The sequence below is a fragment of the Phyllobates terribilis genome, unplaced genomic scaffold (assembly GCF_046119375.1).
Source record: "Phyllobates terribilis strain yellow unplaced genomic scaffold, ASM4611937v1 Scaffold_4__5_contigs__length_816908805, whole genome shotgun sequence".
Taxonomy (NCBI): domain Eukaryota; kingdom Metazoa; phylum Chordata; class Amphibia; order Anura; family Dendrobatidae; genus Phyllobates; species Phyllobates terribilis.
The window spans coordinates 75,515,032-75,533,757 of record NW_027362764.1 but is presented as its reverse complement, the minus strand read 5'-3'; the positions used below and the strand labels follow the sequence as shown (position 1 = coordinate 75,533,757).

At 51.7% G+C, this 18,726-nt stretch overlaps 1 protein-coding gene across 2 annotated transcripts in view; it reads left to right on the top strand.

The window, feature by feature from the left end:
- The window catches only part of CUNH10orf67 (chromosome unknown C10orf67 homolog), a 204,254-nt gene that overhangs the window by 153,891 nt on the left and 31,637 nt on the right, over window positions 1-18,726 (top strand). The gene's annotated exons all lie outside the window — the stretch shown is intronic.

Genomic DNA, 18,726 nt, shown 5'->3' with positions numbered 1-18,726 from the left:
ACAGCTCAGAAATGAGCAGTGATTCTGTTCCATCCTCAAGCCCAAGGACCAGTACAGCAATAGGTGCAAATAGCGCTACTGGAGAAACGTCTCCAAATCAGTGAACACTGCCCAGTACAAGCGCTGTCCCTGCTACTAGTGAATTGGCACACGCCAGTGTGCAAGGGGCTTTGCCACATGATCTAGCATTTCCCAGATGGGAGGCTTCAGATTCGGCTGCTCCATTCAGCCCTGATTTCAACGCCACTCCTGGTATAAATGTGGAGGTGGAAGATTTTGGACCAATTCATTTTTTTAATTTGTTTTTTACAGACAGCTTGCTAGAGCATATTGTCGTGCAAACAAATTTATATGCATCCCAATTCAAAAGGCAGAATCCCCGATCTTACTATGCTAGGGCAAATTTATGGACACCAACTAATGTCCCGGAAATAAAAAAATTTTTAGGACTTACATTTGCCATGGGGCTTGTTAAAAAACCGAGCATTCGATCCTACTGGTCCAACCACCCTGTTCAAGCCACCCCTATGTTTTCAGTCATTCTGCCTAGGACCCGTTATGAAATGCTCATGCGGTTTTGGCATTTTAACGACAATAGTCAATGCCTGCCCAGAAATGCCCCAGAACATGACAGGTTATATAAAATTAGACCCATCATTGAAAATTTGTCAGAAAAATTCTTAAGCCTCTACACCCCAACACAAAATATTTCTATAGACGAGTCCCTTGTAAAATTCAAAGGAAGACTGCACCTCAAGCAATTTATCCCATCTAAAAGGGCAAGGTTTGGAATAAAGCTCTATAAAATGTGCGAAAGTTCAACCGGATACACATCCGCTTTTCGCATATATGAGGGGAAAGACAGCCAACTAAACCCACCAGGATGCCCTACTTATCTGGGGACATCTGGAAAAATTGTTTGGGAGCTGATAAGTCCATTTTTTCAAAAAGGCTACAATCTATATGTGGACAATTATTACACCAGCATACCCCTATTTAAAAGTCTGGTTGAACACAACATCGGGGCTTGTGGGACCATCCGTAAAAACCGTCAGGGGTTTCCACAACAATTGGTCAACCAAAAGTTCCAAAAGGGGCAGTCAGGCGCTGTACGCAACGGAGAGCTGCTTGCCCTGAAATATAGGGATAAGAGGGATATTTTTGTCCTCAGCTCGATCCACACAGATGCCACAAGGGCCACTGTAGAACTAGGATCCACCACTCCGAAGCAAAAACCTGTGTCAGTCATTGACTACAACAAACACATGGGGGGTGTGGACCTTGCAGACCAGGTTCTACAGCCATACCAGGTATCAAGAAAGTCCTATACCTGGTATAAAAAGTTGGTTGTTTATTTGTTTCAGGTGGCCACATACAATTCTTTTGTGTTGTACAAAAAAGCAGGAAATTCAGATCCTTTTCTTGATTATCAAGAAAAGGTAATTGAAAATCTTGTCTTTCAAAGTGTTAGCCCCGCTCATCCATTAGAATCTGAGGATGTGAAAAGACTCACTGAGCGACATTTTATTGCACTTATTGCAGCAACGGAAACAAGAAGGAACCCCCAGAAAAGATGTCGTGTATGTACTAAGAGAGGAATGAGGCGTGATACCCGCTACTATTGCCCACAATGCCCATCATTGCCAGCCTTATGCGTCACTGACTGCTTTAAATTCTTCCACACAGAACCACGTTTTTAAACTGTAAAAATGTATCCCAATTTGTCATTCAAAGATTTGGTTCATTTAGTGAATGACACATTCGAGTAGAGCTCACTTAATTTCCAGGAGTGGGGGGGGGGGGTTCTCCAGAATCTAAACCTTCCATTGCGTGCTTGTTTCTGGAAATCATCCATTGAGTTAAAATGGTCACTAAACCCATAGATGAATTCCCAGAGGGGTGTCATTTCCAAAATGGGGTCACTTCAGGGGGGATTCTTTAGTTCTGGTACTTAGCGCCTCTGAAAAGTGCCAGAACAGCAGAATCCCCCCTGAAGTGACCCCATTTTGGAAATGACACCTCTCTGGGAATTCATCTATGGGTTTAGTGACCATTTACCTATTGTGAGGCAGTGACCGGGATCGTATACGAGGGACTTTATATATCCCCCAGAATGTGTACAGAGACCTATTAAATCCATTGGAGTGCATTGCAGTCACACACACAGCTGCGGCTGCAATGCAGGAATGAAGGTGAGCAATGACCTGGTCAGGCTATCTGGCTAAGGCTGATTAAGTAAAACCCGACAGGGCCTTCATTTCTTGGAGGAGGTCACAGGAGGCAGTGGGGCGGCCTCCTCCCTCCAACCCGGGTTTTCCAGTGGCTCTTGCCACAGGTCCTTTAAAACTCCTGCACTAACTATTAGTGTTGTTCTATGTTGCAACCTGCTAGGAGCACAGCAGGTTAGCTCAGCAGGACTGAGTGTGGCTGAACCACCGCCTAGGAAGGCTCTGCACCTGTCAGGCTTTGAGAGGCCCGGCGTGGCCGTTGTCCCCGGCAACCGTTGTTTATGGACTCATTTTAACCCGGCTGCGAACCGGAGGACTTTCTGTTTAACCGTGAGTTGCTGAATAAAAGCTGTTTATGTTGGACTTGCTTGGTTCACTGCCTCAGTAGGTGTGAACACCGCCGCCTTACAGCTTGGTGGAGAATTCGGGCAGTGTGACTGAGGCATACCCCACCGGCAGCTGTATGACCACAATTCGGCCTGCCACCTTCCAGTTCCACCCCATGGACAAAATGGAGGAGATGTTTAAGCAGCTGGTACTCACCCAGAAGCAGCAGATGCAGTCTCATCGGCAACAGCAGGAGCAGTACCTGAGTCTCCAACGGCAACAGCAGGAGCAGCACCAGGATCTCCAACGGCAGCAGCAAAAAACAAATGAACTGATGATGCAACAAATTGCTGCCCTGCGGGAGACACCGACGGCATCAGCCCCGGAACGTCGAGACGCCCGGGACAAGGTTCGATCAGCGTTGAGGAAGATGGGACCGGAGGACGACGTGGAAGCCTTCCTTACCATCTACGAACGCACAGCGGAGCAGGAAAACCTACTAGCTGACCAGTGGGTGGAAGTGGTGGCTCTGTTTTTGGTTAGCGATGCCCAGAAGGCCTGTTTCGACCTCAGTCAGGAGGACGCCCGGGACTATCAGAGGCTCAAAGGTGAGATCCTTGCCCGGCTGGGGGTCAATACATACGTGAAGCCTCAGCGTGTGTTTTCGTGGGTGTGATGAAAGCCGGCCGGTGGGTGCAGCTCTCTGGCGCCCCCTTACCTCTCAGGTCAGTCAAGGTACTGCACCTAGAGAAGGTAGTGCCAGGAAGCTGCAACCAGCGCAGGGAACACGGTAGTGTGTTATCCCTTCAACGTCACTAAACCGTAACGTCACTACACAGCACAACTCGCTAGCGCCCTCTTAGCCTCAGGTCAGTCAAGGAACTGCACCTAGGATAAGCGGTCGCCAGAGAGACTGTCCTGTAACCTACTGGGTATCGGGGCCCTCTGTAGTGAGGGCGGTATATATATCTTCCTTGGCCGCGCCAGGAATATATATATCTGAACCTCCGACCGTCACTACCAGCCTTCCCCAATCCCCAGTTGGTATGCTGCCACCAGTCCCTATTTTAGATATACGCCCAGTTCGTGAATGGGCCTATATCGGGTCAGGAACCAACCCTGGGTAGCGTTTTTGGCTTGAGCCGAGCTCACACGGACGTGCGTTCGTTATGCAGAATAAAAGGCAGGCCCACAATTACTTGAGGTAATTGATTATAATAATACACTAGATACACGATATACAACTAAATATACACAGGTATAAGGTCAGGCTAAACTATACAACAATGGAATACAACACACAGAATCACCACAGCATATCAGTTACCGGTTTCTTGATTTTCTTGTGACGCAGGGAGAGGATTCTGCGATCGCAGGCACGGTTCTTTGTTACAGGCTGAGGCCTACCACCGCATGGTCAAACTGCTCCTCCCCTTGGTGGCCTCAGCTGGTGCTCAGATGTTCAGCACACCACTCTTGGGTCAAGACTGACTTGTCTCTTGTCTGTCCTGCTATCTTACCTGCCCCGTCCCGCCCACTGCTGGTGAGGTCAGCTGGCTCAGTCTCCACCCTCAGGTCTAACTTCGATCAGAAGCCCAAATTCTATGGAACCCAATAACTTCTTCTGGGATGGTCTCATGATACCCCCAGGGGTTCCCATGGATTCGGGCCGCCGTAACCGACCTTTTGATATCAATTATGATACCATACGGTCCTCAGGAATGGCTCCGCGCTATATCTTGGCTTCCAGAGCACGTACAAACGTCTACCGCGGAGGCTTGTGTGCGCAATGGCTCCGGGACGCCGTGATATTTTTTTATTGGCCCATCCCATGCAACATGCGTGTACTTTTCATGTTTCTATATCTTATGCCTCCATGCTTGTGACAGACAAAGAAACTAGTCCTATGGGACAAATGGTCAGGTACAGATAGACGAAGCAACCCCCCCCTGCTGGCTGTGTTTCCTCTCGAAGTCTTTGAAGCTCCTAGCATTCAAGTGTTAAGTAGGCTTCTTATCTTACAGGAGCCTGGATGGGGGGAAACTATCTAGTTGACGTTTTAACAGAAGGTCCCAAGGGTGGGGGCTGCTGAAGTGTGGCCATCCCTGGATATGATTTATCATTACCAAGATGGCGGCTACAGGTTCATCACACCTCCCCCTATACGAGGGCGCGAGGGGGTAGCACATTCCTGTGTTCCCCCGTGCGTCCTTCTGCACCCTCCCCTTGCCGGGATAACCCGTCAGCGTTACCGTGGTCACGGCCTCTTCTGTGGCGAATGGAGAAGTGGTACTGCTGGAGAGCGAGGCTCCAGCGTAGCAACCTGCCATTCGACCCAGAGACCGTGTGTAACCAGCTGAGGGGGTTGTGGTCCGTCTCCACGGTGAAATGGCTCCCGTACAAGTAGGGCTGCAGACGCTGCAGGGCCCATACAATTGCCAGGCATTCTTTTTCCACCGTGGAGTAAGCCACCTCCCGGGGCAGTAGCTTCCTGCTCAGGTACAAGACAGGATGTTCCTGGCCTGTCGTGTTGACCTGACTTAGCACAGCACCGAGGCCAAAGTCACTGGCGTCGGTCTGTACCACAAACGGCCGGTCGAAGTCGGCAGCTTGCAGTACAGGGGAGCTACTTAGGGCGGCTTTGAGTGCCCCGAAAGCTGTCTCGCAGGCGACTGTCCAGTCGACTGCGACGGGCAGCTTCTTCTTGGTGAGGTCCGTCAGGGGCTTGGCCAGGGTGCTATAGTGTGGGACGAACCTCCTATAGTACCCGGCGGTCCCCAAGAAGGACATCACCTGCTTTTTGGTCCTAGGAGTGGGCCAGGATGCGATGGCATCCACTTTCCCAGGTTCTGGCTTCAGAACCCCCCCGCCTACCCGGTGACCCAGGTAGAGGACCTCACTCATGCCCAGCTGGCACTTTTCCGGCTTGATGGTCAAGCCTGCCCGGTGGATCCGACCGAGCACCTGCCGCAGGTGCTCTAGGTGATCCTCCCAAGTGGGACTGAAGACTGCAATATCGTCCAAGTACGCAGCCGCGTACCCTTCAAGTCCCTCAAGCAGCGTATTGACCATCCGCTGAAAAGTGGCAGGGGCATTCTTCATGCCGAATGGCATCACTGTGGACTCGTACAGTCCAAAAGGGGTGATAAAGGCAGAGCGTTCCCTTGCCGCGGGGGTCAGAGGAATCTGCCAGTACCCCCGGCTCAGATCCATGATGGTCAGGTACTTAGCCCCGGCCATCCGATCGAGCAGGTCATCGATGCGTGGTATGGGGAACGCATCGGTGGCCGTTACAGCGTTGAGCCCCCGGTAGTCCACGCAGAACCGTGTAGTTCGGTCCTTCTTTGGTACGAGGACTACAGGCGAGGCCCACGCGCTGCTGGATGCCTGGATCACCCCCAGCTTCAGCATCTCGTCTATCTCTTGGCGCATGTTTCCCTGCACCTCGAAAGAGACCCGATATGCTGAACGCCGGATCGGCGGGTGATCGCCAGTGTCCACGTCGTGGACAGCCATCTCAGTCCTTCCGGGCAGGCTGCTGAACAGCCCCCGGAAGGGGTGCAGGGTGGTCCCCAGCTGGGACCGTTGGTCCTCCGTGAGCTGGTGGCCAACCCCCACATCCTCGATGGACCCACCCGCCTTGGCTTGGGTGAGCAGATCCAGGAGGGTTTCTACCTCTCCTTCCTCGGGAAGGTTGCACACTGGGTGGGCAGTCGCTTCCCGCTCATGATGAGCCTTCATCATGTTCACGTGGAAGGCCTTCCTCCTTCCACGGGCGTGATCCAGGGTGACCAGATAGGTGACGGCATTGAGTTTCTGGTGCACGAAGTAGGGACCTTCCCAGGCTGCCTGAAGCTTGTTCTGTGGTACGGGGACCAGTACCCACACCTTTTGACCCACCTGGTAGGTCCTCTCACAAGCATTCTGGTCGTACCACCGCTTCTGGTCGGCCTGGGCCTGGGCCATATTGTCCTGCACCAGCTTTGCCAAGGCCATCATCCTGTCCCGGTGGCGCACGACATACTCGATGACCGACACCTCGGGGGTGGCCAAATCCCCTTCCCATGCTTCCTTCACCAGAGCCAGGGGGCCCCGTACCCGTCGCCCGTACAGGAGCTCAAAGGGGGAGAACCCCGTTGAGGCCTGCGGAACCTCCCGGTAAGCAAATAGGAGGTGTGGGAGGTAACGCTCCCAGTCTCTCCCGTGGGAGTCGACCAACATCTTAAGCATCTGCTTTAAGGTGCCATTGAACCGCTCACACAGGCCATTAGTCTGTGGGTGATACGGGCTGGCCACCAGATGTTGCACCTGCATTTGCTTACAGAGGGACTCCATCAGCCGCGACATGAACTGGGTCCCTCGGTCGGTGAGCATTTCTTGGGGGAAACCCACTCTGGAGAAGATCTCCAGTAAGGCGGTAGCCACCTTGTCGGCCTGAATGGACGACAAAGCTACCGCTTCCGGGTACCGGGTGGCATAGTCCACTACCGTGAGTATGAAGCATTTCCCGGAGTGGCTGGGAGTGGACAGAGGTCCAATAAGATCCACAGCGACCCTCGAGAAAGGCTCTTCGATGATTGGCAGAGTTACCAGTGGGGCTTTGGGGCGCGGCCCCGCCTTCCCCACCCTCTGACAGGTGTCACACGAACGGCAGTAGGCACCCACCGCGGCTCCCATCCCAGGCCAGTAGAAATGCTGAGCTATCCTGGCCTTGGTTTTAGCGATCCCTAGGTGTCCGGCCATCGGAATCTCGTGTGCGATCCGCAACAATTCCGCCCTGAACGGATAGGGTACCACTAACTGTCGGTCCCTGGGCCACGCCTCCGGTGAACCCTGCTGGACCGTTACCCGGTACAGCCGTCCCTGGTCCCAGACCACACGCTCGCAGTCTGACTCCATGGGAGGCTGTGCCGCCTGTTCCTTGAGAGCTTTCAGGCTGTCGTCTGCTTCCAACGCAGCCTGAAATTCCTGACTTGATGTGGCCAGAATCGACGAAACTGCCACATCCTCCGTCAGCCCCTCCGGGCATGTCACCTGGCCGCTGTCTGACCCGGCAGACACTTGGTCAGAAGTGGGGAAGCCGTCGGACCTCTGCAAGGCTCCTTGGGCTCCGGCGCTCCCACTCCTGGTGACAGCGGCTATGACCGCTGTGACCGTGGGTAGTGCCTGCTTCCCCTCTGTTTCTGACCAAGCCGCCCGATCAGGCAGGCTTCCTAGGCCTTTGGACATCTCGGATGTGGGGAACTCCTGCCCTGGGGTCTTACCTGGCGGCTCCTCTCTTGGGACACCCCCACCTCCCATGGCCTGTTCCTCCCCCTGCAGTGGGCCTATACTCAGCAGCCTGGATACCCCTGGGAGCCCTACACTGCCGGTAGCTGCCCCCCTCTCTATCCCTGAGCTTCCCTCTACAGAATCCTGCCCGCCCCCTCCCTCACCGGAGGACAAGAGGTCACGGCACGCCGGCTGAGCACCTCTGCGGGCATCCCCACACTCCCCACCTGCTTTCACTAACCCTGTTTGTGTTGTGTCTGTGCAGGTGTTACCCTCAGGTTTCACTCCCTCCTCCTCAGCAGGACACACACTACATACAACATGGTTGGCATTAGCAGCAGACAAATCAATACACTCTTGGGGGGCCGAACTTGGGGGTTCAGAGGGTACATACTGCGATACTAGACGCCCCAAGTCGGTCCCTAATAAAACATTTGCGGGAATATTTGGCGTTACTCCCACCTCCCGCATCCCCCTTCCGGCACCCCAGTCCAAATACACCATGGCAACGGGAAGTGCCGGCTCCACGCCTCCAACCCCGGAGACGGAAAGAGTCTTTCCTGGTACCAAGTCCTGGGGGGACACCACCTCAGGCCGTACCAGTGTTCGTTCAGCGCCCGTGTCCCGCAGTCCCATGACCGCAGAACGGCCTATGGTGACGGGTTGGATGTTGTCCAGGGACCTACCACCACCCCCTCCCACACACAAAACATTGGGCGCTCTCTGGGACTGGGATGGGGTCTTTTGGCGCTGGGGACACTCAGCCCTAAAGTGTCCTGGTTTGTTGCATAGATGACAACGTCTTACGTCTGGTCCTTGCCTGGAGAGGGCAACAGGGGGATACACCCCTTGTGTTCTAGGGGCCGGGGAAACAGGGGCATGACTGGGCTTACCCCCTCTCCAGGTGCTGCTGGCAGACTTCTTCAGCTCAGGCGCCCTGTTATTGGCATACTCGTCTGCCAGGGCGGCTGTAGCAGAAGCCCCTGTTGGTTTTCGGTCACGGAGGAACTGTCGGAGGTCCTCTGGGCAGTTCCACAAGAACTGCTCCGTGACGAACAGTTCCTGGACCTCCTGGCGGGTAGTAAGCGCTAGACCCGAGGTCCAGTGCTCTGCGGCTCTCAACAGCGCCCGCATATGATCGGTCCAGGTGTCCTTGGGGCCACGCAGCAGGCTCCGGAACTTCTGGCGGTACGACTCGGGAGTGAGGTTGTACTGCCGGATCAGGGCCCGCTTGATGCAGTCGTAGTTCTGTACCTCCCCGGCAGGTAAGTCCCCCAAGGCATCCAGGGACTTACCCCTCAAACGGGGGGTCAGGTATCTGGCCCACTGATCCCGGGCCAGATGGTGCTGAAGACAGGTCCGTTCAAATGCCACCAGAAAGGAGTCCAGGTCCCCATCCTTCTCCAGTAGAGGGAAGTCCTCAGCTCGGACTTTGGACGACTTGGTCTCCTGATGGGTTGGTTGCTCTAGCGGAAGCCCCCGCTGGGCCAGGTCCAGTTGGTGCTGGCGCTCCGCAGCTCGCTCTGCACGCTCCGCAACCTCCCGGCGCTCTGCAGCTTCACGCTCCGCAGCCTCCCGGCGCTCTGCAGCTTCACGCTCCGCAGCCCGCTCCGCAGCCCGCTCCGCAGCCCGCTCTGCACGCTCCTCCTCCGCTGCCTTCTCTGATGCTGCCAGGAGGGTTTTGTAGACGGCATCGCCATGAGACTGGAGACTTGCCATAGCCGCTTGTAAAAGGGCTTGTGATCTGGACAGGCTGGGCTGGGTAGGTGGTGGGCAGCCCACTGCGGGACCGTATACTGGGGACTGGCTCCCTGAGGTGCCCGGGCTGGACTCCTCCTCGCCATGAGTAACAATGTCCTCCCCTCCTGCCACACGGACCGTAGCATTAGCCTCTTGCAGGGTCTTGCTCCTGGTGCCGTCTGCCATCTTGGTAACCGACACCGCTGCAACCCTGAGTTTGCACACACCTTGTTATACTTTTAGCCTGACCGTCTAACGTTGGGCTGACCTTAAGACTCCAGCAGTGGAAGTTACCACTGGCAGTCTTTAGTGCCTGGGAGTAGGGGTCCCACAACACTATTATTCTGCAATCCCACCGCTCTGCCACCAATGTGATGAAAGCCGGCCGGTGGGTGCAGCTCTCTGGCGCCCCCTTACCTCTCAGGTCAGTCAAGGTACTGCACCTAGAGAAGGTAGTGCCAGGAAGCTGCAACCAGCGCAGGGAACACGGTAGTGTGTTATCCCTTCAACGTCACTAAACCGTAACGTCACTACACAGCACAACTCGCTAGCGCCCTCTTAGCCTCAGGTCAGTCAAGGAACTGCACCTAGGATAAGCGGTCGCCAGAGAGACTGTCCTGTAACCTACTGGGTATCGGGGCCCTCTGTAGTGAGGGCGGTATATATATCTTCCTTGGCCGCGCCAGGAATATATATATCTGAACCTCCGATCGTCACTACCAGCCTTCCCCAATCCCCAGTTGGTATGCTGCCACCAGTCCCTATTTTAGATATACGCCCAGTTCGTGAATGGGCCTATATCGGGTCAGGAACCAACCCTGGGTAGCGTTTTTGGCTTGAGCCGAGCTCACACGGACGTGCGTTCGTTATGCAGAATAAAAGGCAGGCCCACAATTACTTGAGGTAATTGATTATAATAATACACTAGATACACGATATACAACTAAATATACACAGGTATAAGGTCAGGCTAAACTATACAACAATGGAATACAACACACAGAATCACCACAGCATATCAGTTACCGGTTTCTTGATTTTCTTGTGACGCAGGGAGAGGATTCTGCGATCGCAGGCACGGTTCTTTGTTACAGGCTGAGGCCTACCACCGCATGGTCAAACTGCTCCTCCCCTTGGTGGCCTCAGCTGGTGCTCAGATGTTCAGCACACCACTCTTGGGTCAAGACTGACTTGTCTCTTGTCTGTCCTGCTATCTTACCTGCCCCGTCCCGCCCACTGCTGGTGAGGTCAGCTGGCTCAGTCTCCACCCTCAGGTCTAACTTCGATCAGAAGCCCAAATTCTATGGAACCCAATAACTTCTTCTGGGATGGTCTCATGATACCCCCAGGGGTTCCCATGGATTCGGGCCGCCGTAACCGACCTTTTGATATCAATTATGATACCATACGGTCCTCAGGAATGGCTCCGCGCTATATCTTGGCTTCCAGAGCACGTACAAACGTCTACCGCGGAGGCTTGTGTGCGCAATGGCTCCGGGACGCCGTGATATTTTTTTATTGGCCCATCCCATGCAACATGCGTGTACTTTTCATGTTTCTATATCTTATGCCTCCATGCTTGTGACAGACAAAGAAACTAGTCCTATGGGACAAATGGTCAGGTACAGATAGACGAAGCAACCCCCCCCTGCTGGCTGTGTTTCCTCTCGAAGTCTTTGAAGCTCCTAGCATTCAAGTGTTAAGTAGGCTTCTTATCTTACAGGAGCCTGGATGGGGGGAAACTATCTAGTTGACGTTTTAACAGAAGGTCCCAAGGGTGGGGGCTGCTGAAGTGTGGCCATCCCTGGATATGATTTATCATTACCAAGATGGCGGCTACAGGTTCATCACAGTGGGCCTATGTGGAGACCCGACCTGCCCGGTCTCAGGCTTATGACCTCCTGCAGCTGGTAAAGAGGTGGCTCCAACCTGAGACTTTGTCCCCAACCCAGGTAGTGGAGAGGATGGTGGTTGACCGGCTGGTGAGGACTCTGCCAGTCGCTATCCAACGTTGGGTGGGGCAAGGGGACCCCGGCACCCTCGACCAGGTGGTCAGTTTGGTCGAGCGCTACTCAGCCACTCAGGACTTCATTCGAGACTCCGCCCCCTCTCGGCTGTCACGTCGATCCCTGCCAACCCAGGAATCGGGAAAGGGGTCGCGTCACTCTGCTGGGGACAGTCAGCACCGGATCCGTGCTGAAGGGGAGCCCCGCAGTGACCGTGGCAGGAGGCCGGTGCCCTCCCAAACTGTCATAAGACCTAACAGTACCACCACCCTTAGGTGCTGGCAGTGTCAGGCGCCGGGACATGTGATTGCTAATTGTCCCCTGACTACAGAACCCATGGACTGCGGATATAGCCGCTGTGTCTCAATGTACGCCCAGACCATCTGCACAGCGAGCGCCGAATCCCGGGACAGTGAACTCCAACTATGCCAGGTACTGGTTAATGGGTACCCCACGGAGGCCCTCCTGGACTCAGGGAGCCTCGTGACTCTGGTACATGGGTCGCTGGTGGCAGGAGACCACCCCAGTGGACTGCCAGTCGGGGTTGTGTGTATCCATGGGGACCTCCGAGAGTACACAACTGCAGAGATAGTTTTATCCACGCCATGTGGAGACATAAAACATGTGGTGGGAGTGGTAAAAACTCTTCCCTATGGGACTGTGTTGGGAAGAGACTTGCCCCTGTTCTGGACTCTGTGGAAAAACTAAATCCACTCTCCCCCGGTAAAATGTATTTCAGACGCTGTGCCCGATGAACCTGCCGTAGGGGTGTCCAACCTAGGGACGAGTGTGACCCCGATAGGTTTCCCTTAGAGGTGTTGGCAGGAGAAATCGAGGAGACCCCATCGATCCCCGAGCTGAAAGTGTCCCGGGGCACGTTTGGGACAGCTCAGCTACGGGATCCCACCCTTACTCAGGCGCGGGAAAGGGTGTTAGAGATAAATGGCGTAGCTCAACAGCCCGGTGCAGATACTGTATTTCCACACATGGTAATCAACGGTGAGTTACTCTACAGGACAGATAAAATCAGGGACGAGGTTGTAGAACAGTTAGTGGCACCTCAGTCGTACCGTCGAGAGATTCTGGAGATGCCACACTCACACCTGCTGGGTGGACACTTAGGGGTGAAAAAGACGCTAGACCATATCTTACAGCGGTTCTTTTGGCCTGGGGTTTACGCGGAAGTCAAAAGGTATTGCGAATCCTGCCCCGAATGTCAGTTGACCTCCCCACTGCAAGCTTCCGTAGCCCATTGGTACCTCTGCCAGTGATAGAGGTGCCTTTTGAACGGATTGCAATGGATTTGGTTGGACCCATTGTAAAATCCGCCCGTGGACACCAACATATACTGGTAGTCGTCGACTATGCCACTCGGTACCCGGAAGCTATACCACTACGCCACACCTCGGCAAAACTGATTGCACGGTAGCTGTTTGCCATGTTCTGTCGCCTTGGACTCCCCAAGGAGATCCTAACGGATCAGGGGACCCCCTTCATGCCCAAAGTGACAAGGGAACTATGCAAATTGCTAAAAATTAAACAATTGCGCACCTCGGTGTACCACCCTCAAACCGATGGGCTAGTAGAACGGTTCAATAAAACCCTCAAGTCCATGTTAAAAAAGGTGGTTTCTAAGGATGGAAGGGATTGGGACATGTTGTTACCCTATTTGATGTTCGCCGTCCGTGAGGTACCCCAGGCTTCCACAGGGTTCTCTCCCTTTGAGTTATTGTACGGCAGACACCCTAGGGGTCTGTTGGACATAGCCAAAGAGACATGGGAACAAGAGCCAACTCTGCATAGGAGTATAATTGAACACGTGGCTAGTATGCAGGACCGGATCGCGGTGGTCATGCCCATCGTGAAAGAGCATCTGTTAGATGCCCAGGCAGCTCAGAGGCGCACATATAATAAAAGAGCCAGAGTCAGAACTTTTAACAAGGGTGATCGGGTGTTAGTACTGGTACCCACAGCTGAGAGTAAGTTCATGGCCAAGTGGCAAGGACCATATGAGATTCGAGAAAAAGTGGGGGAGGTAAATTACCGGGTGTATCAGCCCGGAAGGAGGAAACCTGAGCAGCTTTACCATGTAAACCTGTTAAAGCCTTGGAAAGATCAAGAGTGTTTAGTTACAGATGTGACCCCGGGCATATCACCAGAGAATTCTCCACCTTCAGCCAGGGAAGCATCCGAGGGGGAGATCAGGATAAGTGATGCCCTCACTAAACAGCAGCGACGGGAGGCTCGCTCGCTGGTGCAACACAATACCGACGTGTTCTCAGAGCTACCAGGTAGGACTACGGTTATCCAACATGACATTGTCACTGAACCTGGTGTACGGGTACGAATAAGACCGTACCGGGTACCCGAGGCCCGGAGGCAAGCCATCACGGCTGAGGTAAAACAAATGCTTCAGTTAGGCGTCATAGAGGAATCACGGAGTGAGTGGGCTAGCCCCATCGTACTGATTCCAAAACCAGGCGGATCATTACGCTTCTGTAACGATTTCCGGAAATTGAATGAAGTGTCAAAGTTCGACCTTTATCCAATGCCCCGGGTGGACGAGCTGATTGAGAGACTGGGGCAAGCCCAGTACTTTACCACGCTCGATCTCACCAAGGGTTACTGGCAGGTACCTCTCACAGATTCGGCGAAGGAAAAGACCGCCTTCGTAACTCCAGAGGGTCTATACCACTATGTGGTCTTACCTTTTGGGTTACATGGGGCCCCGGCTATATTTCAGAGGTTGATGGACATAGTGCTCAAGCCTCATCAGGAGTACGCGTCCGCTTATCTAGATGATATTATCATCTTTAGCACCAACTGGCATACGCACCTATCACAGGTACAAGCGGTGCTGGATTCTCTCAGAGACGCAGGGTTAACGGCAAACCCCAAAAAAATGTGCGATAGGGTTAGAGGAAGCCCGATATTTGGGGTATGTGATAGGCCGAGGAGCTATAAAGCCCCAAATCAATAAAGTTGAGGCTATAAAAAACTGGCCTAAACCGTCAAGTACAAAACAGGTGAGGGCGTTCCTTGGCATCCTTGGGTATTACCGCCGGTTTATACCTAATTTTGCTGGGTGAACGGCGGCCCTGACCGATCTCTTGAAGGGAAAAAAAAATCGGTAATGGTTCGGTGGAACCCTCAGGCAGAAGAAGCTTTTCAGTCCATGAAGTTGGCCCTGTGTGGACAGCCGGTCCTCATCAGCCCCAACTTCAATGAAACCTTCATTGTACAGACAGATGCCTCGGAGGTAGACCAAGGGGTGGTATTGTCACAAAAAGTGAATGGTGAAGAGAACCCGGTCACCTACTTGAGTAGAAAACTTGTCCCGGCAGACAAAAACTATAGCATGGTAGAGAAGGAGTGTTTGGCTATTAAGTGGGCCTTGGAATCACTACGTTATTATTTACTCGGGCGTCAGTTCCGCTTGGTGACGGACCACTCACCCTTGGTATGGATGAGGAATGCCAAGGAGAGGAATGAGCGAGTCACCAGGTGGTTCCTGTCACTGCAAAATTTCAGTTTCTCTGTAGAAAATCGCCCTGGGAAGTTGCAAGCAAATGCGGATGCCCTGTCCCGGGCACCCTGTATGGTGGCAAATGTTCAACCCCACAAGTTTGAACAGAGGGGGGGGATATGTGAGGCAGTGACCGGGATCGTATACAAGGGACGTTATATATCCCCCAGAATGTGTACAGAGACCTATTAAATCCATTGGAGTGCATTGCAGTCACACACACAGCTGCGGCTGCAATGCAGGAATGAAGGTGAGCAATGACCTAGTCAGACTACCTGGCTAAGGCAGATTAAGTAAAACCCGACAGGGCCTTCATTTCTTGGAGGAGGTCACAGGAGGCAGTGGGGCGGCCTCCTCCCTCCAACCCGGGTTTTCCAGTGGCTCTTGTCACAGGTCCTTTAAAACTCCTGCACTAACTATTAGTGTTGTTCTATGTTGCAACCTGCTAGGAGCACAGCAGGTTAGCTCAGTAGGACTGAGTGTGGCTGAACCACCGCCTAGGAAGGCTCTGCACCTGTCAGGCTTTGAGAGGCCCGGTTTGGCCGTTGTCCCCGGCAACCGTTGTTTATGGACTCATGTTAACCCGGCTGCGAACCGGAGGACTTTCTGTTTAACCGTGAGTTGCTGAATAAAAGCTGTTTATGTTGGACTTGCTTGGGTCACTGCCTCAGTTACTTCACGGTGTGTACACCGCCGCCTTACACTATCTACTTATTTTCCCACCACTAGATTAATTTATACAAAGGAGTAGATTGTAAAATTCGGTCACTTGTTGGGGGTTTCCTCTGTTTAGGCACCTCAGGGGCTCTCCAAATGCAACATGGCGTCCGCTATCCATTCCAGTTAAATTTCCATTCCAAAAGTCAAATGGCGCTCCTTACCTTCCGAGCCATGCCGTGCGCCCAAACAGTGGCTTTGCACCACATATGGGGTATCAGCGTGCTCAGGAGAAATTGCTCAACACATTTTGAGGTCCATTTTTTCTGGCTGCCCTTGTGAAAATGTAAAATTTGAGGCTAAAGTAGCAGTTTTGTGTTAAAAATGTGTTTTTTTATTTTCACACTTCAACATTATAAAATTCTGTGAAGCCCCTGGGGGTTCAAGGTGCTCACCACACATCTAGATAAGTTCCTTGAGGGATCTAGTTTCCAAAATGGGGTCACGTGTTGGGGGTTTCCTCTGTTTTGGCACCTCAGGGGCTCTCCAAATGCAACATGGCGTCCGCTATCGATTCCAGTCAAATTTCCATTCCAAAAGTCAAATGGCGCTCCTTACCTTCCAAGCCATGCCGTGCGCCCAAACAGTGGCTTTGCACCACATATGGGGTATCAGCGTGCTCAGGAGAAATTGCACAACACATTTTGGGGTCCATTTTTTCTGGCTGCCCTTGTGAAAATTAAAAATTTGAGGTTAAAGTAGCAGTTTTGTGAAAAAAAGTTAAATGTTCATTGTTTTCTTCCACATTCCAAAAATTCCTGTGAAGCACCTGAAGGGTTAATAAACTTCTTGAATGTGGTTTTGAGCACCTTGAGGGGTGCAGTTTTTAGAATGGTATCACTTTTGGGTATTTTCCGTCATAAAGGCCCCTCAAAGTCACTTCAAATAAGATGTGGTCCCTAAAAAAATGTTTTTGTAAATTTTGTTGTAAAAATGAGAAATCGCTGGTCAACCTTTAACCCTTATAGCTTCCTAACAAAAAAAAATTTTGGTTCCAAAATTGTGCTGATGTGAAGTAGACATGTGGGAAATGTTATTTGTTAACTATTTTGTGTGACATATCTCTCTGATTTAAGGGCATGAAAATTCAAAGTTTGAAAATTGCAAAATTTTCAAAATTTTCATCAAATTTCCGATTTTTTCACAAATAAACGCAAGTGATATCGAAGAAATTTTACCACTATCATGAAGTACAATATGTCACGAAAAAACAGTCTCAGAATCAGGGGAATCCGTTGAAGCGTTCCAGAGTAATTACCTCATAAAGTGACAGTTGTCAGAATTGAAAAAATTGGTCCGGTCACGAAGGCAAAAATAGGCTCTGGTGCGAAGTGGTTAAGAAATGAAGGTCAGTCAGTCCGAAAAGTTGGGAAAACTTTGAAAGTGTCCCCAAGTGCAGTTGCAAAAACCATCAAGTGCTACAAAGAAACTGGCTCACATGAGGACCGCCCCAGGAAAGGAAGACCAAGAGTCACCTCTGCTTCTGAGGATAAGTTTATCCGAGTCACCAGCCTCAGAAATCGCAGGTTAACAGCATCTCAGATTAGAGACCAGGTCAATGCCACACAGAGTTCTAGCAGCAGACACATCTCTACAACAACTGTTAAGAGGAGACTTTGTGCAGCAGGCCTTCATGGTAAAATAGCTGCTAGGAAACCACTGCTAAAGACAGGCAACAAGCAGAAGAGACTTGTTTGGGCTAAAGAACACAAGGAATGGACATTAGACCAGTGGAAATCTGTGCTTTGGTCTGATGAGTCCAAATTTGAGATCTTTGGTTCCAACCACCGTGTCTTTGTGCGACGCAGAAAAGGTGAACGGATGGACTCTACATGCCTGGTTCCCACCGTGAAGCATGGAGGAGGAGGTGTGATTGTGTGGGAGTGCTTTGCTGGTGACACAGTTGGGGATTTATTCAAAATTGAAGGCATTCTGAACCAGCATGGCTACCACAGCATCTTGAAGCGGCATGCTATTCCATCCGGTTTGCTTTTAGTTGGACCATCATTTATTTTTCAACAGGACAATGACCCCAAACACACCTCCAGGCTGTGTAAGGGCTATTTGACCAAGAAGGAGAGTGATGGGGTGCTATGCCAGATGACCTGGCCTCCACAGTCACCAGACCTGAACCCAATCGAGATGGTTTGGGATGAGCTGGACCGCAGAGTGAAGGCAAAAGGGCCAACAAGTGCTAAGCATCTCTGGGAACTCTTTCAAGATTGTTGGAAGACCATTTCCGGTGACTACCTCTTGAAGCTCATCAAGAGAATGCCAAGAGTGTGCAAAGCAGTCATCAAATCAAAAGGTGGCTACTTTGAAGAACCTAGAATATAAGACATATTTTCAGTTGTTTCACACTTTTTTGTTAAGCATATAATTCCACATGTGTTAATTCATAGTTTTGATGCCTTCAGTGTGAATGTACAATTTTCATAGTCATGAAAATACAGAAAAATCTTTAAATGAGAAGGTGTGTCCAAACTTTTGGTCTGTACTGTATGTTTCAGAGAAATCTTCCGAGATCTTAGGGGTAACGTTTCTCCTTGTGGAGAGTGACAAGCCAGGCCTGGCTCCATGCATGCTCCTCTGGGAAATTAAATTTATCCTAAGTCATATGGCAAGGCTTGTTAAAGGGTCGATATTGACTCTTACGAAGTGTCTCCAAATTGAGATTCTGGTTTGGCTTTTATCCTAAGTCATGTGACAAGGCTCGTTAAAGAGTCAATATTGTCTTTTAGGATTGCTACTTCCAATAGGTGGCGCTAGATTTCAGGTACTCTTCCTCTCTGAAGGGCAATTTGTATAGGGCAATCTTCCAAAACTTATCAGGGGATCCCCTCATTGGTGAGGATGAGATTTTGGGTGCGGGTTTGTTGCCACTTCCATTAATAGCTGTGTAATATTTGGT